This window comes from Osmerus mordax, unplaced genomic scaffold, assembly GCF_038355195.1.
Source record: "Osmerus mordax isolate fOsmMor3 unplaced genomic scaffold, fOsmMor3.pri Scaffold_50, whole genome shotgun sequence".
Lineage (NCBI taxonomy): Eukaryota > Metazoa > Chordata > Actinopteri > Osmeriformes > Osmeridae > Osmerus > Osmerus mordax.
The window spans coordinates 22,984-47,285 of NW_027120607.1; the positions used below are offsets into that span (position 1 = coordinate 22,984).

The window sequence follows — 24,302 nt, forward strand, 5'->3', positions numbered from 1 at the left end:
AAAGCCCAGGCCAAAAGCCGCAGGACAAGCAGGGACGGAAGCGGAAAGCCCAGGCCAAAAGCCGCAGGACAAGCAGGGACGGAAGCGGAAAGCCCAGGCCAAAAGCCGCAGGACAAGCAGGGACGGAAGCGGAAAGCCCAGGCCAAAAGCCGCAGGACAAGCAGGGACGGAAGCGGAAAGCCCAGGCCAAAAGCCGCAGGACAAGCAGGGACGGAAGCGGAAAGCCCAGGCCAAAAGGCAACAGAATTGAAACAGCTACAGAAGAAGCAAAGACAAAACCTGCCTTACCCGCAGGCACGCACCTAACCCCAAAGCCAACCTCACCCTGCTTTTGTCACACGTCCATCAGGCTCTGCCCTCCCTCGGGCAAAGCCTCCCAAAAATACCACGTTCCACTCGTCGGCGCTCCCCTCCACGGAAGTCTTTAGTAAAAGGCGAAAGGCTTGTGCGTGCTGAAGGGGAACCAGAGCGTCGATTTGAAACGACCCAAACGGCCTACCCCCAACCCCTCCGTTGGCCCTGACTCACCCGTCCGCGGGGGCGAACCGGGGAGAACCGGGGCGAACCGCATCCTTCTCGGGAAAAAAAAGGCACGGAAACGCCACGGGCCGCAGAGGGGCTCGGCCCGCCCGCTTGGCTTTTCTTTCCTTACCGCACTTTCTCCATTTCATTGATGGCTTTTTCTCCATTAAGATCCGTACGTGTTTATCGTATGCGCCTTCCAGCCAGTCCACTCCGTGTTGGTGTCGACTGACACGGCGATAAAAAACTCATTCCGATTGCCTTCCAGTTTTTCACCTCGGCCCCGCTGAATGTCAGCCAGCTCTCTCTCTCTCTCTCTCTCTCTCTCTCTCTCTCTCTCTCTCTCTCTCTGTCACTCACTCACTCAGTCACTCACTCAGTCACTCACTCACTCACTCAGTCACTCACTTTTTTTTTTTTTTTTTTTTTTTTTTTTTTATATCTAAAAGGGCGGGAAAACGCCACCGGCCGACAGGGCTCCGCCCACACCCCCTTTTCACCCCGTTTTTTTGGTAGGGATCGCTTGTTCCGCTTTGTTGGGGGGCCCCCCCCTTTTGAGGGTTTTTTGACCCTCACCCCAAAAACCCTAGCCCTAACCTAAACCCCTCTCCCCCAAACCTCACTCATTCAGACATTCCCTCCTTCCCTCCCTCCTTCCTTCCTTCCTTCCCTCCCTCCCTCCCTCCCTCCCTCCCTCCCTCCCTCCCTCCCTCCCTCACTAGCTTTTCTCTTTGACACGCTTAGAAAGATTGCACCCTTCCCGGAGACGCTGCAATACCGGGGCGATGCGCGGAGCGGACGGAGCGAGCCCCTGTTCCGACTCCCTGTTGCAAAAATCCGTTTAATATGTTGTCCTCGCATGGAGGACATATCAGATATTAAACTGATAAGAACAGATTTTTTTTTTTTTTTTTTTTTCTTCTAAAAAAAAAGAAAAAGAAGTATTTATCAACTCTTAAAACCATTTCAGAATAAAAGACAATCAACAAAGACAGTCAAAACATACAGGATCCCCACAAGGGGGTACAGGACAAAAGCCCCACAAGGGGGCGCACATTTCAATTACCCCCTAGGGGGTTTACAAGCGGGAGTCCAAGTTTGGCGGGGGTTGAGGCTTTCGCCCCAAAGTCCCCGTCGCGCTCTCCTCCCAGTCGTCCTCGCCAGTGGAGTCGAGCGACTGGCCCTCTGCCCTCTATCGCGACGGCCCCTGGGAAGGCACCATCCCTTCGCCACTTCTCCCAGGCTGCCCTTCGGCGAGGATTTTCCTATCCTCTTGCGAGGATTCCAAATCCTGGTAGTCCGGCCCTCCGTCCGTCCAACCGTTGGTTCCCTCCGGCGGCCTGGCCCGCCTCTGGGTTACCAGCAACGTTGGGAGCCGAAGCACCCAACGCTCTGAAAAGGGGACAAGTCCCCGTCTGGCGTCGGGGCCGAAACCCCCAGGCAGACGACCGCTCCGACCCACCCCCGTCACCGGATCCCTATCAGGCGATCCGGTATCGACGGGGGCGGGTCAATATCTGCTTGATGTGAACAGATACTCACTTGATCTTAGCCAAAAGGCCGAGAAGCGATGACCGCATTATCGGACGCCCCCGGCGCGCGGACCCTCCGTGCACCACCTGGGCCGCTCGGTCACCACACCGAGAACGGCCGAAACCACCAAAAGCCAAAACCAAAGCCGAGGCCAAAAGCCGCAGGACAAGCAGGGACGGAAGCGGAAAGCCCAGGCCAAAAGCCGCAGGACAAGCAGGGACGGAAGCGGAAAGCCCAGGCCAAAAGCCGCAGGACAAGCAGGGACGGAAGCGGAAAGCCCAGGCCAAAAGCCGCAGGACAAGCAGGGACGGAAGCGGAAAGCCCAGGCCAAAAGCCGCAGGACAAGCAGGGACGGAAGCGGAAAGCCCAGGCCAAAAGCCGCAGGACAAGCAGGGACGGAAGCGGAAAGCCCAGGCCAAAAGCCGCAGGACAAGCAGGGACGGAAGCGGAAAGCCCAGGCCAAAAGCCGCAGGACAAGCAGGGACGGAAGCGGAAAGCCCAGGCCAAAAGCCGCAGGACAAGCAGGGACGGAAGCGGAAAGCCCAGGCCAAAAGGCAACAGAATTGAAACAGCTACAGAAGAAGCAAAGACAAAACCTGCCTTACCCGCAGGCACGCACCTAACCCCAAAGCCAACCTCACCCTGCTTTTGTCACACGTCCATCAGGCTCTGCCCTCCCTCGGGCAAAGCCTCCCAAAAATACCACGTTCCACTCGTCGGCGCTCCCCTCCACGGAAGTCTTTAGTAAAAGGCGAAAGGCTTGTGCGTGCTGAAGGGGAACCAGAGCGTCGATTTGAAACGACCCAAACGGCCTACCCCCAACCCCTCCGTTGGCCCTGACTCACCCGTCCGCGGGGGCGAACCGGGGAGAACCGGGGCGAACCGCATCCTTCTCGGGAAAAAAAAGGCGCGGAAACGCCACGGGCCGCAGAGGGGCTCGGCCCGCCCGCTTGGCTTTTCTTTCCTTACCGCACTTTCTCCATTTCATTGATGGCTTTTTCTCCATTAAGATCCGTACGTGTTTATCGTATGCGCCTTCCAGCCAGTCCACTCCGTGTTGGTGTCGACTGACACGGCGATAAAAAACTCATTCCGATTGCCTTCCAGTTTTTCACCTCGGCCCCGCTGAATGTCAGCCAGCTCTCTCTCTCTCTCTCTCTCTCTCTCTCTCTCTGTCACTCAGTCACTCAGTCACTCACTCACTCACTCACTCACTCAGTCACTCACTTTTTTTTTTTTTTTTTTTTTTTTTTTTTATATCTAAAAGGGCGGGAAAACGCCACCGGCCGACAGGGCTCCGCCCACACCCCCTTTTCACCCCGTTTTTTTGGTAGGGATCGCTTGTTCCGCTTTGTTGGGGGGCCCCCCCCTTTTGAGGGTTTTTTGACCCTCACCCCAAAAACCCTAGCCCTAACCTAAACCCCTCTCCCCCAAACCTCACTCATTCAGACATTCCCTCCTTCCCTCCCTCCTTCCTTCCTTCCTTCCCTCCCTCCCTCCCTCCCTCCCTCCCTCCCTCCCTCACTAGCTTTTCTCTTTGACACGCTTAGAAAGATTGCACCCTTCCCGGAGACGCTGCAATACCGGGGCGATGCGCGGAGCGGACGGAGCGAGCCCCTGTTCCGACTCCCTGTTGCAAAAATCCGTTTAATATGTTGTCCTCGCATGGAGGACATATCAGATATTAAACTGATAAGAACAGATTTTTTTTTTTTTTTTTTTTTCTTCTAAAAAAAAAGAAAAAGAAGTATTTATCAACTCTTAAAACCATTTCAGAATAAAAGACAATCAACAAAGACAGTCAAAACATACAGGATCCCCACAAGGGGGTACAGGACAAAAGCCCCACAAGGGGGCGCACATTTCAATTACCCCCTAGGGGGTTTACAAGCGGGAGTCCAAGTTTGGCGGGGGTTGAGGCTTTCGCCCCAAAGTCCCCGTCGCGCTCTCCTCCCAGTCGTCCTCGCCAGTGGAGTCGAGCGACTGGCCCTCTGCCCTCTATCGCGACGGCCCCTGGGAAGGCACCATCCCTTCGCCACTTCTCCCAGGCTGCCCTTCGGCGAGGATTTTCCTATCCTCTTGCGAGGATTCCAAATCCTGGTAGTCCGGCCCTCCGTCCGTCCAACCGTTGGTTCCCTCCGGCGGCCTGGCCCGCCTCTGGGTTACCAGCAACGTTGGGAGCCGAAGCACCCAACGCTCTGAAAAGGGGACAAGTCCCCGTCTGGCGTCGGGGCCGAAACCCCCAGGCAGACGACCGCTCCGACCCACCCCCGTCACCGGATCCCTATCAGGCGATCCGGTATCGACGGGGGCGGGTCAATATCTGCTTGATGTGAACAGATACTCACTTGATCTTAGCCAAAAGGCCGAGAAGCGATGACCGCATTATCGGACGCCCCCGGCGCGCGGACCCTCCGTGCACCACCTGGGCCGCTCGGTCACCACACCGAGAACGGCCGAAACCACCAAAAGCCAAAACCAAAGCCGAGGCCAAAAGCCGCAGGACAAGCAGGGACGGAAGCGGAAAGCCCAGGCCAAAAGCCGCAGGACAAGCAGGGACGGAAGCGGAAAGCCCAGGCCAAAAGCCGCAGGACAAGCAGGGACGGAAGCGGAAAGCCCAGGCCAAAAGGCAACAGAATTGAAACAGCTACAGAAGAAGCAAAGACAAAACCTGCCTTACCCGCAGGCACGCACCTAACCCCAAAGCCAACCTCACCCTGCTTTTGTCACACGTCCATCAGGCTCTGCCCTCCCTCGGGCAAAGCCTCCCAAAAATACCACGTTCCACTCGTCGGCGCTCCCCTCCACGGAAGTCTTTAGTAAAAGGCGAAAGGCTTGTGCGTGCTGAAGGGGAACCAGAGCGTCGATTTGAAACGACCCAAACGGCCTACCCCCAACCCCTCCGTTGGCCCTGACTCACCCGTCCGCGGGGGCGAACCGGGGAGAACCGGGGCGAACCGCATCCTTCTCGGGAAAAAAAAGGCACGGAAACGCCACGGGCCGCAGAGGGGCTCGGCCCGCCCGCTTGGCTTTTCTTTCCTTACCGCACTTTCTCCATTTCATTGATGGCTTTTTCTCCATTAAGATCCGTACGTGTTTATCGTATGCGCCTTCCAGCCAGTCCACTCCGTGTTGGTGTCGACTGACACGGCGATAAAAAACTCATTCCGATTGCCTTCCAGTTTTTCACCTCGGCCCCGCTGAATGTCAGCCAGCTCTCTCTCTCTCTCTCTCTCTCTCTCTCTCTCTCTCTCTCTCTCTCTCTCTGTCACTCACTCACTCAGTCACTCACTCAGTCACTCACTCACTCACTCAGTCACTCACTTTTTTTTTTTTTTTTTTTTTTTTTTTTTATATCTAAAAGGGCGGGAAAACGCCACCGGCCGACAGGGCTCCGCCCACACCCCCTTTTCACCCCGTTTTTTTGGTAGGGATCGCTTGTTCCGCTTTGTTGGGGGGCCCCCCCCTTTTGAGGGTTTTTTGACCCTCACCCCAAAAACCCTAGCCCTAACCTAAACCCCTCTCCCCCAAACCTCACTCATTCAGACATTCCCTCCTTCCCTCCCTCCTTCCTTCCTTCCTTCCCTCCCTCCCTCCCTCCCTCCCTCCCTCCCTCCCTCCCTCCCTCCCTCCCTCCCTCACTAGCTTTTCTCTTTGACACGCTTAGAAAGATTGCACCCTTCCCGGAGACGCTGCAATACCGGGGCGATGCGCGGAGCGGACGGAGCGAGCCCCTGTTCCGACTCCCTGTTGCAAAAATCCGTTTAATATGTTGTCCTCGCATGGAGGACATATCAGATATTAAACTGATAAGAACAGATTTTTTTTTTTTTTTTTTTTTCTTCTAAAAAAAAAGAAAAAGAAGTATTTATCAACTCTTAAAACCATTTCAGAATAAAAGACAATCAACAAAGACAGTCAAAACATACAGGATCCCCACAAGGGGGTACAGGACAAAAGCCCCACAAGGGGGCGCACATTTCAATTACCCCCTAGGGGGTTTACAAGCGGGAGTCCAAGTTTGGCGGGGGTTGAGGCTTTCGCCCCAAAGTCCCCGTCGCGCTCTCCTCCCAGTCGTCCTCGCCAGTGGAGTCGAGCGACTGGCCCTCTGCCCTCTATCGCGACGGCCCCTGGGAAGGCACCATCCCTTCGCCACTTCTCCCAGGCTGCCCTTCGGCGAGGATTTTCCTATCCTCTTGCGAGGATTCCAAATCCTGGTAGTCCGGCCCTCCGTCCGTCCAACCGTTGGTTCCCTCCGGCGGCCTGGCCCGCCTCTGGGTTACCAGCAACGTTGGGAGCCGAAGCACCCAACGCTCTGAAAAGGGGACAAGTCCCCGTCTGGCGTCGGGGCCGAAACCCCCAGGCAGACGACCGCTCCGACCCACCCCCGTCACCGGATCCCTATCAGGCGATCCGGTATCGACGGGGGCGGGTCAATATCTGCTTGATGTGAACAGATACTCACTTGATCTTAGCCAAAAGGCCGAGAAGCGATGACCGCATTATCGGACGCCCCCGGCGCGCGGACCCTCCGTGCACCACCTGGGCCGCTCGGTCACCACACCGAGAACGGCCGAAACCACCAAAAGCCAAAACCAAAGCCGAGGCCAAAAGCCGCAGGACAAGCAGGGACGGAAGCGGAAAGCCCAGGCCAAAAGCCGCAGGACAAGCAGGGACGGAAGCGGAAAGCCCAGGCCAAAAGCCGCAGGACAAGCAGGGACGGAAGCGGAAAGCCCAGGCCAAAAGCCGCAGGACAAGCAGGGACGGAAGCGGAAAGCCCAGGCCAAAAGCCGCAGGACAAGCAGGGACGGAAGCGGAAAGCCCAGGCCAAAAGCCGCAGGACAAGCAGGGACGGAAGCGGAAAGCCCAGGCCAAAAGCCGCAGGACAAGCAGGGACGGAAGCGGAAAGCCCAGGCCAAAAGCCGCAGGACAAGCAGGGACGGAAGCGGAAAGCCCAGGCCAAAAGCCGCAGGACAAGCAGGGACGGAAGCGGAAAGCCCAGGCCAAAAGGCAACAGAATTGAAACAGCTACAGAAGAAGCAAAGACAAAACCTGCCTTACCCGCAGGCACGCACCTAACCCCAAAGCCAACCTCACCCTGCTTTTGTCACACGTCCATCAGGCTCTGCCCTCCCTCGGGCAAAGCCTCCCAAAAATACCACGTTCCACTCGTCGGCGCTCCCCTCCACGGAAGTCTTTAGTAAAAGGCGAAAGGCTTGTGCGTGCTGAAGGGGAACCAGAGCGTCGATTTGAAACGACCCAAACGGCCTACCCCCAACCCCTCCGTTGGCCCTGACTCACCCGTCCGCGGGGGCGAACCGGGGAGAACCGGGGCGAACCGCATCCTTCTCGGGAAAAAAAAGGCGCGGAAACGCCACGGGCCGCAGAGGGGCTCGGCCCGCCCGCTTGGCTTTTCTTTCCTTACCGCACTTTCTCCATTTCATTGATGGCTTTTTCTCCATTAAGATCCGTACGTGTTTATCGTATGCGCCTTCCAGCCAGTCCACTCCGTGTTGGTGTCGACTGACACGGCGATAAAAAACTCATTCCGATTGCCTTCCAGTTTTTCACCTCGGCCCCGCTGAATGTCAGCCAGCTCTCTCTCTCTCTCTCTCTCTCTCTCTCTCTCTCTCTGTCACTCAGTCACTCAGTCACTCACTCACTCACTCACTCACTCAGTCACTCACTTTTTTTTTTTTTTTTTTTTTTTTTTTTTTATATCTAAAAGGGCGGGAAAACGCCACCGGCCGACAGGGCTCCGCCCACACCCCCTTTTCACCCCGTTTTTTTGGTAGGGATCGCTTGTTCCGCTTTGTTGGGGGGCCCCCCCCTTTTGAGGGTTTTTTGACCCTCACCCCAAAAACCCTAGCCCTAACCTAAACCCCTCTCCCCCAAACCTCACTCATTCAGACATTCCCTCCTTCCCTCCCTCCTTCCTTCCTTCCTTCCCTCCCTCCCTCCCTCCCTCCCTCCCTCCCTCCCTCACTAGCTTTTCTCTTTGACACGCTTAGAAAGATTGCACCCTTCCCGGAGACGCTGCAATACCGGGGCGATGCGCGGAGCGGACGGAGCGAGCCCCTGTTCCGACTCCCTGTTGCAAAAATCCGTTTAATATGTTGTCCTCGCATGGAGGACATATCAGATATTAAACTGATAAGAACAGATTTTTTTTTTTTTTTTTTTTTCTTCTAAAAAAAAAGAAAAAGAAGTATTTATCAACTCTTAAAACCATTTCAGAATAAAAGACAATCAACAAAGACAGTCAAAACATACAGGATCCCCACAAGGGGGTACAGGACAAAAGCCCCACAAGGGGGCGCACATTTCAATTACCCCCTAGGGGGTTTACAAGCGGGAGTCCAAGTTTGGCGGGGGTTGAGGCTTTCGCCCCAAAGTCCCCGTCGCGCTCTCCTCCCAGTCGTCCTCGCCAGTGGAGTCGAGCGACTGGCCCTCTGCCCTCTATCGCGACGGCCCCTGGGAAGGCACCATCCCTTCGCCACTTCTCCCAGGCTGCCCTTCGGCGAGGATTTTCCTATCCTCTTGCGAGGATTCCAAATCCTGGTAGTCCGGCCCTCCGTCCGTCCAACCGTTGGTTCCCTCCGGCGGCCTGGCCCGCCTCTGGGTTACCAGCAACGTTGGGAGCCGAAGCACCCAACGCTCTGAAAAGGGGACAAGTCCCCGTCTGGCGTCGGGGCCGAAACCCCCAGGCAGACGACCGCTCCGACCCACCCCCGTCACCGGATCCCTATCAGGCGATCCGGTATCGACGGGGGCGGGTCAATATCTGCTTGATGTGAACAGATACTCACTTGATCTTAGCCAAAAGGCCGAGAAGCGATGACCGCATTATCGGACGCCCCCGGCGCGCGGACCCTCCGTGCACCACCTGGGCCGCTCGGTCACCACACCGAGAACGGCCGAAACCACCAAAAGCCAAAACCAAAGCCGAGGCCAAAAGCCGCAGGACAAGCAGGGACGGAAGCGGAAAGCCCAGGCCAAAAGCCGCAGGACAAGCAGGGACGGAAGCGGAAAGCCCAGGCCAAAAGCCGCAGGACAAGCAGGGACGGAAGCGGAAAGCCCAGGCCAAAAGGCAACAGAATTGAAACAGCTACAGAAGAAGCAAAGACAAAACCTGCCTTACCCGCAGGCACGCACCTAACCCCAAAGCCAACCTCACCCTGCTTTTGTCACACGTCCATCAGGCTCTGCCCTCCCTCGGGCAAAGCCTCCCAAAAATACCACGTTCCACTCGTCGGCGCTCCCCTCCACGGAAGTCTTTAGTAAAAGGCGAAAGGCTTGTGCGTGCTGAAGGGGAACCAGAGCGTCGATTTGAAACGACCCAAACGGCCTACCCCCAACCCCTCCGTTGGCCCTGACTCACCCGTCCGCGGGGGCGAACCGGGGAGAACCGGGGCGAACCGCATCCTTCTCGGGAAAAAAAAGGCACGGAAACGCCACGGGCCGCAGAGGGGCTCGGCCCGCCCGCTTGGCTTTTCTTTCCTTACCGCACTTTCTCCATTTCATTGATGGCTTTTTCTCCATTAAGATCCGTACGTGTTTATCGTATGCGCCTTCCAGCCAGTCCACTCCGTGTTGGTGTCGACTGACACGGCGATAAAAAACTCATTCCGATTGCCTTCCAGTTTTTCACCTCGGCCCCGCTGAATGTCAGCCAGCTCTCTCTCTCTCTCTCTCTCTCTCTCTCTCTCTCTCTCTCTCTCTCTCTGTCACTCACTCACTCAGTCACTCACTCAGTCACTCACTCACTCACTCAGTCACTCACTTTTTTTTTTTTTTTTTTTTTTTTTTTTTTATATCTAAAAGGGCGGGAAAACGCCACCGGCCGACAGGGCTCCGCCCACACCCCCTTTTCACCCCGTTTTTTTGGTAGGGATCGCTTGTTCCGCTTTGTTGGGGGGCCCCCCCCTTTTGAGGGTTTTTTGACCCTCACCCCAAAAACCCTAGCCCTAACCTAAACCCCTCTCCCCCAAACCTCACTCATTCAGACATTCCCTCCTTCCCTCCCTCCTTCCTTCCTTCCTTCCCTCCCTCCCTCCCTCCCTCCCTCCCTCCCTCCCTCCCTCCCTCCCTCCCTCACTAGCTTTTCTCTTTGACACGCTTAGAAAGATTGCACCCTTCCCGGAGACGCTGCAATACCGGGGCGATGCGCGGAGCGGACGGAGCGAGCCCCTGTTCCGACTCCCTGTTGCAAAAATCCGTTTAATATGTTGTCCTCGCATGGAGGACATATCAGATATTAAACTGATAAGAACAGATTTTTTTTTTTTTTTTTTTTTCTTCTAAAAAAAAAGAAAAAGAAGTATTTATCAACTCTTAAAACCATTTCAGAATAAAAGACAATCAACAAAGACAGTCAAAACATACAGGATCCCCACAAGGGGGTACAGGACAAAAGCCCCACAAGGGGGCGCACATTTCAATTACCCCCTAGGGGGTTTACAAGCGGGAGTCCAAGTTTGGCGGGGGTTGAGGCTTTCGCCCCAAAGTCCCCGTCGCGCTCTCCTCCCAGTCGTCCTCGCCAGTGGAGTCGAGCGACTGGCCCTCTGCCCTCTATCGCGACGGCCCCTGGGAAGGCACCATCCCTTCGCCACTTCTCCCAGGCTGCCCTTCGGCGAGGATTTTCCTATCCTCTTGCGAGGATTCCAAATCCTGGTAGTCCGGCCCTCCGTCCGTCCAACCGTTGGTTCCCTCCGGCGGCCTGGCCCGCCTCTGGGTTACCAGCAACGTTGGGAGCCGAAGCACCCAACGCTCTGAAAAGGGGACAAGTCCCCGTCTGGCGTCGGGGCCGAAACCCCCAGGCAGACGACCGCTCCGACCCACCCCCGTCACCGGATCCCTATCAGGCGATCCGGTATCGACGGGGGCGGGTCAATATCTGCTTGATGTGAACAGATACTCACTTGATCTTAGCCAAAAGGCCGAGAAGCGATGACCGCATTATCGGACGCCCCCGGCGCGCGGACCCTCCGTGCACCACCTGGGCCGCTCGGTCACCACACCGAGAACGGCCGAAACCACCAAAAGCCAAAACCAAAGCCGAGGCCAAAAGCCGCAGGACAAGCAGGGACGGAAGCGGAAAGCCCAGGCCAAAAGCCGCAGGACAAGCAGGGACGGAAGCGGAAAGCCCAGGCCAAAAGCCGCAGGACAAGCAGGGACGGAAGCGGAAAGCCCAGGCCAAAAGCCGCAGGACAAGCAGGGACGGAAGCGGAAAGCCCAGGCCAAAAGCCGCAGGACAAGCAGGGACGGAAGCGGAAAGCCCAGGCCAAAAGCCGCAGGACAAGCAGGGACGGAAGCGGAAAGCCCAGGCCAAAAGCCGCAGGACAAGCAGGGACGGAAGCGGAAAGCCCAGGCCAAAAGCCGCAGGACAAGCAGGGACGGAAGCGGAAAGCCCAGGCCAAAAGCCGCAGGACAAGCAGGGACGGAAGCGGAAAGCCCAGGCCAAAAGGCAACAGAATTGAAACAGCTACAGAAGAAGCAAAGACAAAACCTGCCTTACCCGCAGGCACGCACCTAACCCCAAAGCCAACCTCACCCTGCTTTTGTCACACGTCCATCAGGCTCTGCCCTCCCTCGGGCAAAGCCTCCCAAAAATACCACGTTCCACTCGTCGGCGCTCCCCTCCACGGAAGTCTTTAGTAAAAGGCGAAAGGCTTGTGCGTGCTGAAGGGGAACCAGAGCGTCGATTTGAAACGACCCAAACGGCCTACCCCCAACCCCTCCGTTGGCCCTGACTCACCCGTCCGCGGGGGCGAACCGGGGAGAACCGGGGCGAACCGCATCCTTCTCGGGAAAAAAAAGGCGCGGAAACGCCACGGGCCGCAGAGGGGCTCGGCCCGCCCGCTTGGCTTTTCTTTCCTTACCGCACTTTCTCCATTTCATTGATGGCTTTTTCTCCATTAAGATCCGTACGTGTTTATCGTATGCGCCTTCCAGCCAGTCCACTCCGTGTTGGTGTCGACTGACACGGCGATAAAAAACTCATTCCGATTGCCTTCCAGTTTTTCACCTCGGCCCCGCTGAATGTCAGCCAGCTCTCTCTCTCTCTCTCTCTCTCTCTCTCTCTCTGTCACTCAGTCACTCAGTCACTCACTCACTCACTCACTCACTCAGTCACTCACTTTTTTTTTTTTTTTTTTTTTTTTTTTTTTATATCTAAAAGGGCGGGAAAACGCCACCGGCCGACAGGGCTCCGCCCACACCCCCTTTTCACCCCGTTTTTTTGGTAGGGATCGCTTGTTCCGCTTTGTTGGGGGGCCCCCCCCTTTTGAGGGTTTTTTGACCCTCACCCCAAAAACCCTAGCCCTAACCTAAACCCCTCTCCCCCAAACCTCACTCATTCAGACATTCCCTCCTTCCCTCCCTCCTTCCTTCCTTCCTTCCCTCCCTCCCTCCCTCCCTCCCTCCCTCCCTCCCTCCCTCCCTCACTAGCTTTTCTCTTTGACACGCTTAGAAAGATTGCACCCTTCCCGGAGACGCTGCAATACCGGGGCGATGCGCGGAGCGGACGGAGCGAGCCCCTGTTCCGACTCCCTGTTGCAAAAATCCGTTTAATATGTTGTCCTCGCATGGAGGACATATCAGATATTAAACTGATAAGAACAGATTTTTTTTTTTTTTTTTTTTTCTTCTAAAAAAAAAGAAAAAGAAGTATTTATCAACTCTTAAAACCATTTCAGAATAAAAGACAATCAACAAAGACAGTCAAAACATACAGGATCCCCACAAGGGGGTACAGGACAAAAGCCCCACAAGGGGGCGCACATTTCAATTACCCCCTAGGGGGTTTACAAGCGGGAGTCCAAGTTTGGCGGGGGTTGAGGCTTTCGCCCCAAAGTCCCCGTCGCGCTCTCCTCCCAGTCGTCCTCGCCAGTGGAGTCGAGCGACTGGCCCTCTGCCCTCTATCGCGACGGCCCCTGGGAAGGCACCATCCCTTCGCCACTTCTCCCAGGCTGCCCTTCGGCGAGGATTTTCCTATCCTCTTGCGAGGATTCCAAATCCTGGTAGTCCGGCCCTCCGTCCGTCCAACCGTTGGTTCCCTCCGGCGGCCTGGCCCGCCTCTGGGTTACCAGCAACGTTGGGAGCCGAAGCACCCAACGCTCTGAAAAGGGGACAAGTCCCCGTCTGGCGTCGGGGCCGAAACCCCCAGGCAGACGACCGCTCCGACCCACCCCCGTCACCGGATCCCTATCAGGCGATCCGGTATCGACGGGGGCGGGTCAATATCTGCTTGATGTGAACAGATACTCACTTGATCTTAGCCAAAAGGCCGAGAAGCGATGACCGCATTATCGGACGCCCCCGGCGCGCGGACCCTCCGTGCACCACCTGGGCCGCTCGGTCACCACACCGAGAACGGCCGAAACCACCAAAAGCCAAAACCAAAGCCGAGGCCAAAAGCCGCAGGACAAGCAGGGACGGAAGCGGAAAGCCCAGGCCAAAAGCCGCAGGACAAGCAGGGACGGAAGCGGAAAGCCCAGGCCAAAAGCCGCAGGACAAGCAGGGACGGAAGCGGAAAGCCCAGGCCAAAAGGCAACAGAATTGAAACAGCTACAGAAGAAGCAAAGACAAAACCTGCCTTACCCGCAGGCACGCACCTAACCCCAAAGCCAACCTCACCCTGCTTTTGTCACACGTCCATCAGGCTCTGCCCTCCCTCGGGCAAAGCCTCCCAAAAATACCACGTTCCACTCGTCGGCGCTCCCCTCCACGGAAGTCTTTAGTAAAAGGCGAAAGGCTTGTGCGTGCTGAAGGGGAACCAGAGCGTCGATTTGAAACGACCCAAACGGCCTACCCCCAACCCCTCCGTTGGCCCTGACTCACCCGTCCGCGGGGGCGAACCGGGGAGAACCGGGGCGAACCGCATCCTTCTCGGGAAAAAAAAGGCGCGGAAACGCCACGGGCCGCAGAGGGGCTCGGCCCGCCCGCTTGGCTTTTCTTTCCTTACCGCACTTTCTCCATTTCATTGATGGCTTTTTCTCCATTAAGATCCGTACGTGTTTATCGTATGCGCCTTCCAGCCAGTCCACTCCGTGTTGGTGTCGACTGACACGGCGATAAAAAACTCATTCCGATTGCCTTCCAGTTTTTCACCTCGGCCCCGCTGAATGTCAGCCAGCTCTCTCTCTCTCTCTCTCTCTCTCTCTCTCTCTCTCTCTCTCTCTCTCTGTCACTCACTCACTCAGTCACTCACTCAGTCACTCACTCACTCACTCAGTCACTCACTTTTTTTTTTTTTTTTTTTTTTTTTTTTTATATCTAAAAGGGCGGGAAAACGCCACCGGCCGACAGGGCTCCGCCCACACCCCCTTTTCACCCCGTTTTTTTGGTAGGGATCGCTTGTTCCGCTTTGTTGGGGGGCCCCCCCCTTTTGAGGGTTTTTTGACCCTCACCCCAAAAACCCTAGCCCTAACCTAAACCCCTCTCCCCCAAACCTCACTCATTCAGACATTCCCTCCTTCCCTCCCTCCTTCCTTCCTTCCTTCCCTCCCTCCCTCCCTCCCTCCCTCCCTCCCTCCCTCCCTCCCTCCCTCACTAGCTTTTCTCTTTGACACGCTTAGAAAGATTGCACCCTTCCCGGAGACGCTGCAATACCGGGGCGATGCGCGGAGCGGACGGAGCGAGCCCCTGTTCCGACTCCCTGTTGCAAAAATCCGTTTAATATGTTGTCCTCGCATGGAGGACATATCAGATATTAAACTGATAAGAACAGATTTTTTTTTTTTTTTTTTTTTCTTCTAAAAAAAAAGAAAAAGAAGTATTTATCAACTCTTAAAACCATTTCAGAATAAAAGACAATCAACAAAGACAGTCAAAACATACAGGATCCCCACAAGGGGGTACAGGACAAAAGCCCCACAAGGGGGCGCACATTTCAATTACCCCCTAGGGGGTTTACAAGCGGGAGTCCAAGTTTGGCGGGGGTTGAGGCTTTCGCCCCAAAGTCCCCGTCGCGCTCTCCTCCCAGTCGTCCTCGCCAGTGGAGTCGAGCGACTGGCCCTCTGCCCTCTATCGCGACGGCCCCTGGGAAGGCACCATCCCTTCGCCACTTCTCCCAGGCTGCCCTTCGGCGAGGATTTTCCTATCCTCTTGCGAGGATTCCAAATCCTGGTAGTCCGGCCCTCCGTCCGTCCAACCGTTGGTTCCCTCCGGCGGCCTGGCCCGCCTCTGGGTTACCAGCAACGTTGGGAGCCGAAGCACCCAACGCTCTGAAAAGGGGACAAGTCCCCGTCTGGCGTCGGGGCCGAAACCCCCAGGCAGACGACCGCTCCGACCCACCCCCGTCACCGGATCCCTATCAGGCGATCCGGTATCGACGGGGGCGGGTCAATATCTGCTTGATGTGAACAGATACTCACTTGATCTTAGCCAAAAGGCCGAGAAGCGATGACCGCATTATCGGACGCCCCCGGCGCGCGGACCCTCCGTGCACCACCTGGGCCGCTCGGTCACCACACCGAGAACGGCCGAAACCACCAAAAGCCAAAACCAAAGCCGAGGCCAAAAGCCGCAGGACAAGCAGGGACGGAAGCGGAAAGCCCAGGCCAAAAGCCGCAGGACAAGCAGGGACGGAAGCGGAAAGCCCAGGCCAAAAGCCGCAGGACAAGCAGGGACGGAAGCGGAAAGCCCAGGCCAAAAGCCGCAGGACAAGCAGGGACGGAAGCGGAAAGCCCAGGCCAAAAGCCGCAGGACAAGCAGGGACGGAAGCGGAAAGCCCAGGCCAAAAGCCGCAGGACAAGCAGGGACGGAAGCGGAAAGCCCAGGCCAAAAGCCGCAGGACAAGCAGGGACGGAAGCGGAAAGCCCAGGCCAAAAGCCGCAGGACAAGCAGGGACGGAAGCGGAAAGCCCAGGCCAAAAGCCGCAGGACAAGCAGGGACGGAAGCGGAAAGCCCAGGCCAAAAGGCAACAGAATTGAAACAGCTACAGAAGAAGCAAAGACAAAACCTGCCTTACCCGCAGGCACGCACCTAACCCCAAAGCCAACCTCACCCTGCTTTTGTCACACGTCCATCAGGCTCTGCCCTCCCTCGGGCAAAGCCTCCCAAAAATACCACGTTCCACTCGTCGGCGCTCCCCTCCACGGAAGTCTTTAGTAAAAGGCGAAAGGCTTGTGCGTGCTGAAGGGGAACCAGAGCGTCGATTTGAAACGACCCAAACGGCCTACCCCCAACCCCTCCGTTGGCCCTGACTCACCCGTCCGCGGGGGCGAACCGGGGAGAACCGGGGCGAACCGCATCCTTCTCGGGAAAAAAAAGGCGCGGAAACGCCACGGGCCGCAGAGGGGCTCGGCCCGCCCGCTTGGCTTTTCTTTCCTTACCGCACTTTCTCCATTTCATTGATGGCTTTTTCTCCATTAAGATCCGTACGTGTTTATCGTATGCGCCTTCCAGCCAGTCCACTCCGTGTTGGTGTCGACTGACACGGCGATAAAAAACTCATTCCGATTGCCTTCCAGTTTTTCACCTCGGCCCCGCTGAATGTCAGCCAGCTCTCTCTCTCTCTCTCTCTCTCTCTCTCTCTCTGTCACTCAGTCACTCAGTCACTCACTCACTCACTCACTCACTCAGTCACTCACTTTTTTTTTTTTTTTTTTTTTTTTTTTTTTATATCTAAAAGGGCGGGAAAACGCCACCGGCCGACAGGGCTCCGCCCACACCCCCTTTTCACCCCGTTTTTTTGGTAGGGATCGCTTGTTCCGCTTTGTTGGGGGGCCCCCCCCTTTTGAGGGTTTTTTGACCCTCACCCCAAAAACCCTAGCCCTAACCTAAACCCCTCTCCCCCAAACCTCACTCATTCAGACATTCCCTCCTTCCCTCCCTCCTTCCTTCCTTCCTTCCCTCCCTCCCTCCCTCCCTCCCTCCCTCCCTCCCTCACTAGCTTTTCTCTTTGACACGCTTAGAAAGATTGCACCCTTCCCGGAGACGCTGCAATACCGGGGCGATGCGCGGAGCGGACGGAGCGAGCCCCTGTTCCGACTCCCTGTTGCAAAAATCCGTTTAATATGTTGTCCTCGCATGGAGGACATATCAGATATTAAACTGATAAGAACAGATTTTTTTTTTTTTTTTTTTTTCTTCTAAAAAAAAAGAAAAAGAAGTATTTATCAACTCTTAAAACCATTTCAGAATAAAAGACAATCAACAAAGACAGTCAAAACATACAGGATCCCCACAAGGGGGTACAGGACAAAAGCCCCACAAGGGGGCGCACATTTCAATTACCCCCTAGGGGGTTTACAAGCGGGAGTCCAAGTTTGGCGGGGGTTGAGGCTTTCGCCCCAAAGTCCCCGTCGCGCTCTCCTCCCAGTCGTCCTCGCCAGTGGAGTCGAGCGACTGGCCCTCTGCCCTCTATCGCGACGGCCCCTGGGAAGGCACCATCCCTTCGCCACTTCTCCCAGGCTGCCCTTCGGCGAGGATTTTCCTATCCTCTTGCGAGGATTCCAAATCCTGGTAGTCCGGCCCTCCGTCCGTCCAACCGTTGGTTCCCTCCGGCGGCCTGGCCCGCCTCTGGGTTACCAGCAACGTTGGGAGCCGAAGCACCCAACGCTCTGAAAAGGGGACAAGTCCCCGTCTGGCGTCGGGGCCGAAACCCCCAGGCAGACGACCGCTCCGACCCACCCCCGTCACCGGATCCCTATCAGGCGATCCGGTATCGACGGGGGCGGGTCAATATCTGCTTGATGTGAACAGATACTCACTTGATCTTAGCCAAAAGGCCGAGAAGCGATGACCGCATTATCGGACGCCCCCGGCGCGCGGACCCTCCGTGCACCACCTGGGCCGCTCGGTCACCACACCGAGAACGGCCGAAACCACCAAAAGCCAAAACCAAAGCCGAGGCCAAAAGCCGCAGGACAAGCAGGGACGGAAGCGGAAAGCCCAGGCCAAAAGCCGCAGGACAAGCAGGGACGAAGCGGAAAGCCCAGGCCAAAAGCCGCAGGACAAGCAGGGACGGAAGCGGAAAGCCCAGGCCAAAAGGCAACAGAATTGAAACAGCTACAGAAGAAGCAAAGACAAAACCTGCCTTACCCGCAGGCACGCACCTAACCCCAAAGCCAACCTCACCCTGCTTTTGTCACACGTCCATCAGGCTCTGCCCTCCCTCGGGCAAAGCCTCCCAAAAATACCACGTTCCACTCGTCGGCGCTCCCCTCCACGGAAGTCTTTAGTAAAAGGCGAAAGGCTTGTGCGTGCTGAAGGGGAACCAGAGCGTCGATTTGAAACGACCCAAACGGCCTACCCCCAACCCCTCCGTTGGCCCTGACTCACCCGTCCGCGGGGGCGAACCGGGGAGAACCGGGGCGAACCGCATCCTTCTCGGGAAAAAAAAGGCACGGAAACGCCACGGGCCGCAGAGGGGCTCGGCCCGCCCGCTTGGCTTTTCTTTCCTTACCGCACTTTCTCCATTTCATTGATGGCTTTTTCTCCATTAAGATCCGTACGTGTTTATCGTATGCGCCTTCCAGCCAGTCCACTCCGTGTTGGTGTCGACTGACACGGCGATAAAAAACTCATTCCGATTGCCTTCCAGTTTTTCACCTCGGCCCCGCTGAATGTCAGCCAGCTCTCTCTCTCTCTCTCTCTCTCTCTCTCTCTCTCTCTCTCTCTCTCTCTCTCTCTCTCTCTGTCACTCACTCACTCAGTCACTCACTCAGTCACTCACTCACTCACTCAGTCACTCACTTTTTTTTTTTTTTTTTTTTTTTTTTTTTATATCTAAAAGGGCGGGAAAACGCCACCGGCCGACAGGGCTCCGCCCACACCCCCTTTTCACCCCGTTTTTTTGGTAGGGATCGCTTGTTCCGCTTTGTTGGGGGGCCCCCCCCTTTTGAGGGTTTTTTGACCCTCACCCCAAAAACCCTAGCCCTAACCTAAACCCCTCTCCCCCAAACCTCACTCATTCAGACATTCCCTCCTTCCCTCCCTCCTTCCTTCCTTCCTTCCCTCCCTCCCTCCCTCCCTCCCTCCCTCCCTCCCTCCCTCCCTCCCTCACTAGCTTTTCTCTTTGACACGCTTAGAAAGATTGCACCCTTCCCGGAGACGCTGCAATACCGGGGCGATGCGCGGAGCGGACGGAGCGAGCCCCTGTTCCGACTCCCTGTTGCAAAAATCCGTTTAATATGTTGTCCTCGCATGGAGGACATATCAGATATTAAACTGATAAGAACAGATTTTTTTTTTTTTTTTTTTTTCTTCTAAAAAAAAAGAAAAAGAAGTATTTATCAACTCTTAAAACCATTTCAGAATAAAAGACAATCAACAAAGACAGTCAAAACATACAGGATCCCCACAAGGGGGTACAGGACAAAAGCCCCACAAGGGGGCGCACATTTCAATTACCCCCTAGGGGGTTTACAAGCGGGAGTCCAAGTTTGGCGGGGGTTGAGGCTTTCGCCCCAAAGTCCCCGTCGCGCTCTCCTCCCAGTCGTCCTCGCCAGTGGAGTCGAGCGACTGGCCCTCTGCCCTCTATCGCGACGGCCCCTGGGAAGGCACCATCCCTTCGCCACTTCTCCCAGGCTGCCCTTCGGCGAGGATTTTCCTATCCTCTTGCGAGGATTCCAAATCCTGGTAGTCCGGCCCTCCGTCCGTCCAACCGTTGGTTCCCTCCGGCGGCCTGGCCCGCCTCTGGGTTACCAGCAACGTTGGGAGCCGAAGCACCCAACGCTCTGAAAAGGGGACAAGTCCCCGTCTGGCGTCGGGGCCGAAACCCCCAGGCAGACGACCGCTCCGACCCACCCCCGTCACCGGATCCCTATCAGGCGATCCGGTATCGACGGGGGCGGGTCAATATCTGCTTGATGTGAACAGATACTCACTTGATCTTAGCCAAAAGGCCGAGAAGCGATGACCGCATTATCGGACGCCCCCGGCGCGCGGACCCTCCGTGCACCACCTGGGCCGCTCGGTCACCACACCGAGAACGGCCGAAACCACCAAAAGCCAAAACCAAAGCCGAGGCCAAAAGCCGCAGGACAAGCAGGGACGGAAGCGGAAAGCCCAGGCCAAAAGCCGCAGGACAAGCAGGGACGGAAGCGGAAAGCCCAGGCCAAAAGCCGCAGGACAAGCAGGGACGGAAGCGGAAAGCCCAGGCCAAAAGCCGCAGGACAAGCAGGGACGGAAGCGGAAAGCCCAGGCCAAAAGCCGCAGGACAAGCAGGGACGGAAGCGGAAAGCCCAGGCCAAAAGCCGCAGGACAAGCAGGGACGGAAGCGGAAAGCCCAGGCCAAAAGCCGCAGGACAAGCAGGGACGGAAGCGGAAAGCCCAGGCCAAAAGCCGCAGGACAAGCAGGGACGGAAGCGGAAAGCCCAGGCCAAAAGCCGCAGGACAAGCAGGGACGGAAGCGGAAAGCCCAGGCCAAAAGGCAACAGAATTGAAACAGCTACAGAAGAAGCAAAGACAAAACCTGCCTTACCCGCAGGCACGCACCTAACCCCAAAGCCAACCTCACCCTGCTTTTGTCACACGTCCATCAGGCTCTGCCCTCCCTCGGGCAAAGCCTCCCAAAAATACCACGTTCCACTCGTCGGCGCTCCCCTCCACGGAAGTCTTTAGTAAAAGGCGAAAGGCTTGTGCGTGCTGAAGGGGAACCAGAGCGTCGATTTGAAACGACCCAAACGGCCTACCCCCAACCCCTCCGTTGGCCCTGACTCACCCGTCCGCGGGGGCGAACCGGGGAGAACCGGGGCGAACCGCATCCTTCTCGGGAAAAAAAAGGCGCGGAAACGCCACGGGCCGCAGAGGGGCTCGGCCCGCCCGCTTGGCTTTTCTTTCCTTACCGCACTTTCTCCATTTCATTGATGGCTTTTTCTCCATTAAGATCCGTACGTGTTTATCGTATGCGCCTTCCAGCCAGTCCACTCCGTGTTGGTGTCGACTGACACGGCGATAAAAAACTCATTCCGATTGCCTTCCAGTTTTTCACCTCGGCCCCGCTGAATGTCAGCCAGCTCTCTCTCTCTCTCTCTCTCTCTCTCTCTCTCTGTCACTCAGTCACTCAGTCACTCACTCACTCACTCACTCACTCAGTCACTCACTTTTTTTTTTTTTTTTTTTTTTTTTTTTTTATATCTAAAAGGGCGGGAAAACGCCACCGGCCGACAGGGCTCCGCCCACACCCCCTTTTCACCCCGTTTTTTTGGTAGGGATCGCTTGTTCCGCTTTGTTGGGGGGCCCCCCCCTTTTGAGGGTTTTTTGACCCTCACCCCAAAAACCCTAGCCCTAACCTAAACCCCTCTCCCCCAAACCTCACTCATTCAGACATTCCCTCCTTCCCTCCCTCCTTCCTTCCTTCCTTCCCTCCCTCCCTCCCTCCCTCCCTCCCTCCCTCCCTCACTAGCTTTTCTCTTTGACACGCTTAGAAAGATTGCACCCTTCCCGGAGACGCTGCAATACCGGGGCGATGCGCGGAGCGGACGGAGCGAGCCCCTGTTCCGACTCCCTGTTGCAAAAATCCGTTTAATATGTTGTCCTCGCATGGAGGACATATCAGATATTAAACTGATAAGAACAGATTTTTTTTTTTTTTTTTTTTTCTTCTAAAAAAAAAGAAAAAGAAGTATTTATCAACTCTTAAAACCATTTCAGAATAAAAGACAATCAACAAAGACAGTCAAAACATACAGGATCCCCACAAGGGGGTACAGGACAAAAGCCCCACAAGGGGGCGCACATTTCAATTACCCCCTAGGGGGTTTACAAGCGGGAGTCCAAGTTTGGCGGGGGTTGAGGCTTTCGCCCCAAAGTCCCCGTCGCGCTCTCCTCCCAGTCGTCCTCGCCAGTGGAGTCGAGCGACTGGCCCTCTGCCCTCTATCGCGACGGCCCCTGGGAAGGCACCATCCCTTCGCCACTTCTCCCAGGCTGCCCTTCGGCGAGGATTTTCCTATCCTCTTGCGAGGATTCCAAATCCTGGTAGTCCGGCCCTCCGTCCGTCCAACCGTTGGTTCCCTCCGGCGGCCTGGCCCGCCTCTGGGTTACCAGCAACGTTGGGAGCCGAAGCACCCAACGCTCTGAAAAGGGGACAAGTCCCCGTCTGGCGTCGGGGCCGAAACCCCCAGGCAGACGACCGCTCCGACCCACCCCCGTCACCGGATCCCTATCAGGCGATCCGGTATCGACGGGGGCGGGTCAATATCTGCTTGATGTGAACAGATACTCACTTGATCTTAGCCAAAAGGCCGAGAAGCGATGACCGCATTATCGGACGCCCCCGGCGCGCGGACCCTCCGTGCACCACCTGGGCCGCTCGGTCACCACACCGAGAACGGCCGAAACCACCAAAAGCCAAAACCAAAGCCGAGGCCAAAAGCCGCAGGACAAGCAGGGACGGAAGCGGAAAGCCCAGGCCAAAAGCCGCAGGACAAGCAGGGACGGAAGCGGAAAGCCCAGGCCAAAAGCCGCAGGACAAGCAGGGACGGAAGCGGAAAGCCCAGGCCAAAAGGCAACAGAATTGAAACAGCTACAGAAGAAGCAAAGACAAAACCTGCCTTACCCGCAGGCACGCACCTAACCCCAAAGCCAACCTCACCCTGCTTTTGTCACACGTCCATCAGGCTCTGCCCTCCCTCGGGCAAAGCCTCCCAAAAATACCACGTTCCACTCGTCGGCGCTCCCCTCCACGGAAGTCTTTAGTAAAAGGCGAAAGGCTTGTGCGTGCTGAAGGGGAACCAGAGCGTCGATTTGAAACGACCCAAACGGCCTACCCCCAACCCCTCCGTTGGCCCTGACTCACCCGTCCGCGGGGGCGAACCGGGGAGAACCGGGGCGAACCGCATCCTTCTCGGGAAAAAAAAGGCACGGAAACGCCACGGGCCGCAGAGGGGCTCGGCCCGCCCGCTTGGCTTTTCTTTCCTTACCGCACTTTCTCCATTTCATTGATGGCTTTTTCTCCATTAAGATCCGTACGTGTTTATCGTATGCGCCTTCCAGCCAGTCCACTCCGTGTTGGTGTCGACTGACACGGCGATAAAAAACTCATTCCGATTGCCTTCCAGTTTTTCACCTCGGCCCCGCTGAATGTCAGCCAGCTCTCTCTCTCTCTCTCTCTCTCTCTCTCTCTCTCTCTCTCTCTCTCTCTCTCTCTCTCTCTGTCACTCACTCACTCAGTCACTCACTCAGTCACTCACTCACTCACTCAGTCACTCACTTTTTTTTTTTTTTTTTTTTTTTTTTTTTATATCTAAAAGGGCGGGAAAACGCCACCGGCCGACAGGGCTCCGCCCACACCCCCTTTTCACCCCGTTTTTTTGGTAGGGATCGCTTGTTCCGCTTTGTTGGGGGGCCCCCCCCTTTTGAGGGTTTTTTGACCCTCACCCCAAAAACCCTAGCCCTAACCTAAACCCCTCTCCCCCAAACCTCACTCATTCAGACATTCCCTCCTTCCCTCCCTCCTTCCTTCCTTCCTTCCCTCCCTCCCTCCCTCCCTCCCTCCCTCCCTCCCTCCCTCACTAGCTTTTCTCTTTGACACGCTTAGAAAGATTGCACCCTTCCCGGAGACGCTGCAATACCGGGGCGATGCGCGGAGCGGACGGAGCGAGCCCCTGTTCCGACTCCCTGTTGCAAAAATCCGTTTAATATGTTGTCCTCGCATGGAGGACATATCAGATATTAAACTGATAAGAACAGATTTTTTTTTTTTTTTTTTTTTCTTCTAAAAAAAAAGAAAAAGAAGTATTTATCAACTCTTAAAACCATTTCAGAATAAAAGACAATCAACAAAGACAGTCAAAACATACAGGATCCCCACAAGGGGGTACAGGACAAAAGCCCCACAAGGGGGCGCACATTTCAATTACCCCCTAGGGGGTTTACAAGCGGGAGTCCAAGTTTGGCGGGGGTTGAGGCTTTCGCCCCAAAGTCCCCGTCGCGCTCTCCTCCCAGTCGTCCTCGCCAGTGGAGTCGAGCGACTGGCCCTCTGCCCTCTATCGCGACGGCCCCTGGGAAGGCACCATCCCTTCGCCACTTCTCCCAGGCTGCCCTTCGGCGAGGATTTTCCTATCCTCTTGCGAGGATTCCAAATCCTGGTAGTCCGGCCCTCCGTCCGTCCAACCGTTGGTTCCCTCCGGCGGCCTGGCCCGCCTCTGGGTTACCAGCAACGTTGGGAGCCGAAGCACCCAACGCTCTGAAAAGGGGACAAGTCCCCGTCTGGCGTCGGGGCCGAAACCCCCAGGCAGACGACCGCTCCGACCCACCCCCGTCACCGGATCCCTATCAGGCGATCCGGTATCGACGGG

General features: G+C 56.3%; 22 non-coding genes and 10 pseudogenes across 22 annotated transcripts; all 32 read right to left on the reverse strand.

Annotated features, from left to right (window-relative positions):
- Positions 1 to 354: 354 nt before the first annotated feature.
- Positions 355 to 472, reverse strand: LOC136940028 (U5 spliceosomal RNA). The gene has a single exon (XR_010876197.1). It is a non-coding gene; the product is annotated as a U5 spliceosomal RNA (small nuclear RNA).
- Positions 473 to 1,266: 794 nt separating this feature from the next.
- Positions 1,267 to 1,465, reverse strand: LOC136939984 (U2 spliceosomal RNA). The gene has a single exon (XR_010876173.1). It is a non-coding gene; the product is annotated as a U2 spliceosomal RNA (small nuclear RNA).
- Positions 1,466 to 1,939: 474 nt separating this feature from the next.
- Positions 1,940 to 2,094, reverse strand: LOC136940006 (U2 spliceosomal RNA; annotated as a pseudogene).
- Positions 2,095 to 2,726: 632 nt separating this feature from the next.
- LOC136940029 (U5 spliceosomal RNA) lies at positions 2,727 to 2,844 on the reverse strand. Its single transcript, XR_010876198.1, has one exon. It is a non-coding gene; the product is annotated as a U5 spliceosomal RNA (small nuclear RNA).
- Positions 2,845 to 3,605: 761 nt separating this feature from the next.
- LOC136939985 (U2 spliceosomal RNA) lies at positions 3,606 to 3,804 on the reverse strand. The gene has a single exon (XR_010876174.1). It is a non-coding gene; the product is annotated as a U2 spliceosomal RNA (small nuclear RNA).
- Positions 3,805 to 4,278: 474 nt separating this feature from the next.
- LOC136940007 (U2 spliceosomal RNA) lies at positions 4,279 to 4,433 on the reverse strand (annotated as a pseudogene).
- Positions 4,434 to 4,801: 368 nt separating this feature from the next.
- Positions 4,802 to 4,919, reverse strand: LOC136939969 (U5 spliceosomal RNA). Its single transcript, XR_010876159.1, has one exon. It is a non-coding gene; the product is annotated as a U5 spliceosomal RNA (small nuclear RNA).
- Positions 4,920 to 5,722: 803 nt separating this feature from the next.
- Positions 5,723 to 5,921, reverse strand: LOC136939986 (U2 spliceosomal RNA). The gene has a single exon (XR_010876175.1). It is a non-coding gene; the product is annotated as a U2 spliceosomal RNA (small nuclear RNA).
- Positions 5,922 to 6,395: 474 nt separating this feature from the next.
- Positions 6,396 to 6,550, reverse strand: LOC136940008 (U2 spliceosomal RNA; annotated as a pseudogene).
- A 632-nt stretch (positions 6,551 to 7,182) lies between these two features.
- LOC136939970 (U5 spliceosomal RNA) lies at positions 7,183 to 7,300 on the reverse strand. Its single transcript, XR_010876160.1, has one exon. It is a non-coding gene; the product is annotated as a U5 spliceosomal RNA (small nuclear RNA).
- Positions 7,301 to 8,066: 766 nt separating this feature from the next.
- LOC136939987 (U2 spliceosomal RNA) lies at positions 8,067 to 8,265 on the reverse strand. The gene has a single exon (XR_010876176.1). It is a non-coding gene; the product is annotated as a U2 spliceosomal RNA (small nuclear RNA).
- Positions 8,266 to 8,739: 474 nt separating this feature from the next.
- LOC136940009 (U2 spliceosomal RNA) lies at positions 8,740 to 8,894 on the reverse strand (annotated as a pseudogene).
- A 368-nt stretch (positions 8,895 to 9,262) lies between these two features.
- On the reverse strand, positions 9,263 to 9,380 carry LOC136939971 (U5 spliceosomal RNA). The gene has a single exon (XR_010876161.1). It is a non-coding gene; the product is annotated as a U5 spliceosomal RNA (small nuclear RNA).
- A 798-nt stretch (positions 9,381 to 10,178) lies between these two features.
- On the reverse strand, positions 10,179 to 10,377 carry LOC136939988 (U2 spliceosomal RNA). Its single transcript, XR_010876177.1, has one exon. It is a non-coding gene; the product is annotated as a U2 spliceosomal RNA (small nuclear RNA).
- A 474-nt stretch (positions 10,378 to 10,851) lies between these two features.
- Positions 10,852 to 11,006, reverse strand: LOC136940010 (U2 spliceosomal RNA; annotated as a pseudogene).
- A 632-nt stretch (positions 11,007 to 11,638) lies between these two features.
- LOC136939972 (U5 spliceosomal RNA) lies at positions 11,639 to 11,756 on the reverse strand. The gene has a single exon (XR_010876162.1). It is a non-coding gene; the product is annotated as a U5 spliceosomal RNA (small nuclear RNA).
- A 770-nt stretch (positions 11,757 to 12,526) lies between these two features.
- Positions 12,527 to 12,725, reverse strand: LOC136939990 (U2 spliceosomal RNA). Its single transcript, XR_010876179.1, has one exon. It is a non-coding gene; the product is annotated as a U2 spliceosomal RNA (small nuclear RNA).
- A 474-nt stretch (positions 12,726 to 13,199) lies between these two features.
- LOC136940011 (U2 spliceosomal RNA) lies at positions 13,200 to 13,354 on the reverse strand (annotated as a pseudogene).
- Positions 13,355 to 13,722: 368 nt separating this feature from the next.
- LOC136939973 (U5 spliceosomal RNA) lies at positions 13,723 to 13,840 on the reverse strand. The gene has a single exon (XR_010876163.1). It is a non-coding gene; the product is annotated as a U5 spliceosomal RNA (small nuclear RNA).
- A 793-nt stretch (positions 13,841 to 14,633) lies between these two features.
- On the reverse strand, positions 14,634 to 14,832 carry LOC136939991 (U2 spliceosomal RNA). Its single transcript, XR_010876180.1, has one exon. It is a non-coding gene; the product is annotated as a U2 spliceosomal RNA (small nuclear RNA).
- A 474-nt stretch (positions 14,833 to 15,306) lies between these two features.
- Positions 15,307 to 15,461, reverse strand: LOC136940013 (U2 spliceosomal RNA; annotated as a pseudogene).
- Positions 15,462 to 16,093: 632 nt separating this feature from the next.
- LOC136939975 (U5 spliceosomal RNA) lies at positions 16,094 to 16,211 on the reverse strand. Its single transcript, XR_010876165.1, has one exon. It is a non-coding gene; the product is annotated as a U5 spliceosomal RNA (small nuclear RNA).
- Positions 16,212 to 16,973: 762 nt separating this feature from the next.
- LOC136939992 (U2 spliceosomal RNA) lies at positions 16,974 to 17,172 on the reverse strand. Its single transcript, XR_010876181.1, has one exon. It is a non-coding gene; the product is annotated as a U2 spliceosomal RNA (small nuclear RNA).
- A 474-nt stretch (positions 17,173 to 17,646) lies between these two features.
- On the reverse strand, positions 17,647 to 17,801 carry LOC136940014 (U2 spliceosomal RNA; annotated as a pseudogene).
- Positions 17,802 to 18,168: 367 nt separating this feature from the next.
- On the reverse strand, positions 18,169 to 18,286 carry LOC136939976 (U5 spliceosomal RNA). The gene has a single exon (XR_010876166.1). It is a non-coding gene; the product is annotated as a U5 spliceosomal RNA (small nuclear RNA).
- Positions 18,287 to 19,091: 805 nt separating this feature from the next.
- LOC136939993 (U2 spliceosomal RNA) lies at positions 19,092 to 19,290 on the reverse strand. The gene has a single exon (XR_010876182.1). It is a non-coding gene; the product is annotated as a U2 spliceosomal RNA (small nuclear RNA).
- Positions 19,291 to 19,764: 474 nt separating this feature from the next.
- LOC136940015 (U2 spliceosomal RNA) lies at positions 19,765 to 19,919 on the reverse strand (annotated as a pseudogene).
- A 632-nt stretch (positions 19,920 to 20,551) lies between these two features.
- LOC136939977 (U5 spliceosomal RNA) lies at positions 20,552 to 20,669 on the reverse strand. The gene has a single exon (XR_010876167.1). It is a non-coding gene; the product is annotated as a U5 spliceosomal RNA (small nuclear RNA).
- A 762-nt stretch (positions 20,670 to 21,431) lies between these two features.
- On the reverse strand, positions 21,432 to 21,630 carry LOC136939994 (U2 spliceosomal RNA). The gene has a single exon (XR_010876183.1). It is a non-coding gene; the product is annotated as a U2 spliceosomal RNA (small nuclear RNA).
- A 474-nt stretch (positions 21,631 to 22,104) lies between these two features.
- Positions 22,105 to 22,259, reverse strand: LOC136940016 (U2 spliceosomal RNA; annotated as a pseudogene).
- Positions 22,260 to 22,627: 368 nt separating this feature from the next.
- LOC136939978 (U5 spliceosomal RNA) lies at positions 22,628 to 22,745 on the reverse strand. Its single transcript, XR_010876168.1, has one exon. It is a non-coding gene; the product is annotated as a U5 spliceosomal RNA (small nuclear RNA).
- Positions 22,746 to 23,542: 797 nt separating this feature from the next.
- LOC136939995 (U2 spliceosomal RNA) lies at positions 23,543 to 23,741 on the reverse strand. Its single transcript, XR_010876184.1, has one exon. It is a non-coding gene; the product is annotated as a U2 spliceosomal RNA (small nuclear RNA).
- Positions 23,742 to 24,302: the final 561 nt, after the last annotated feature.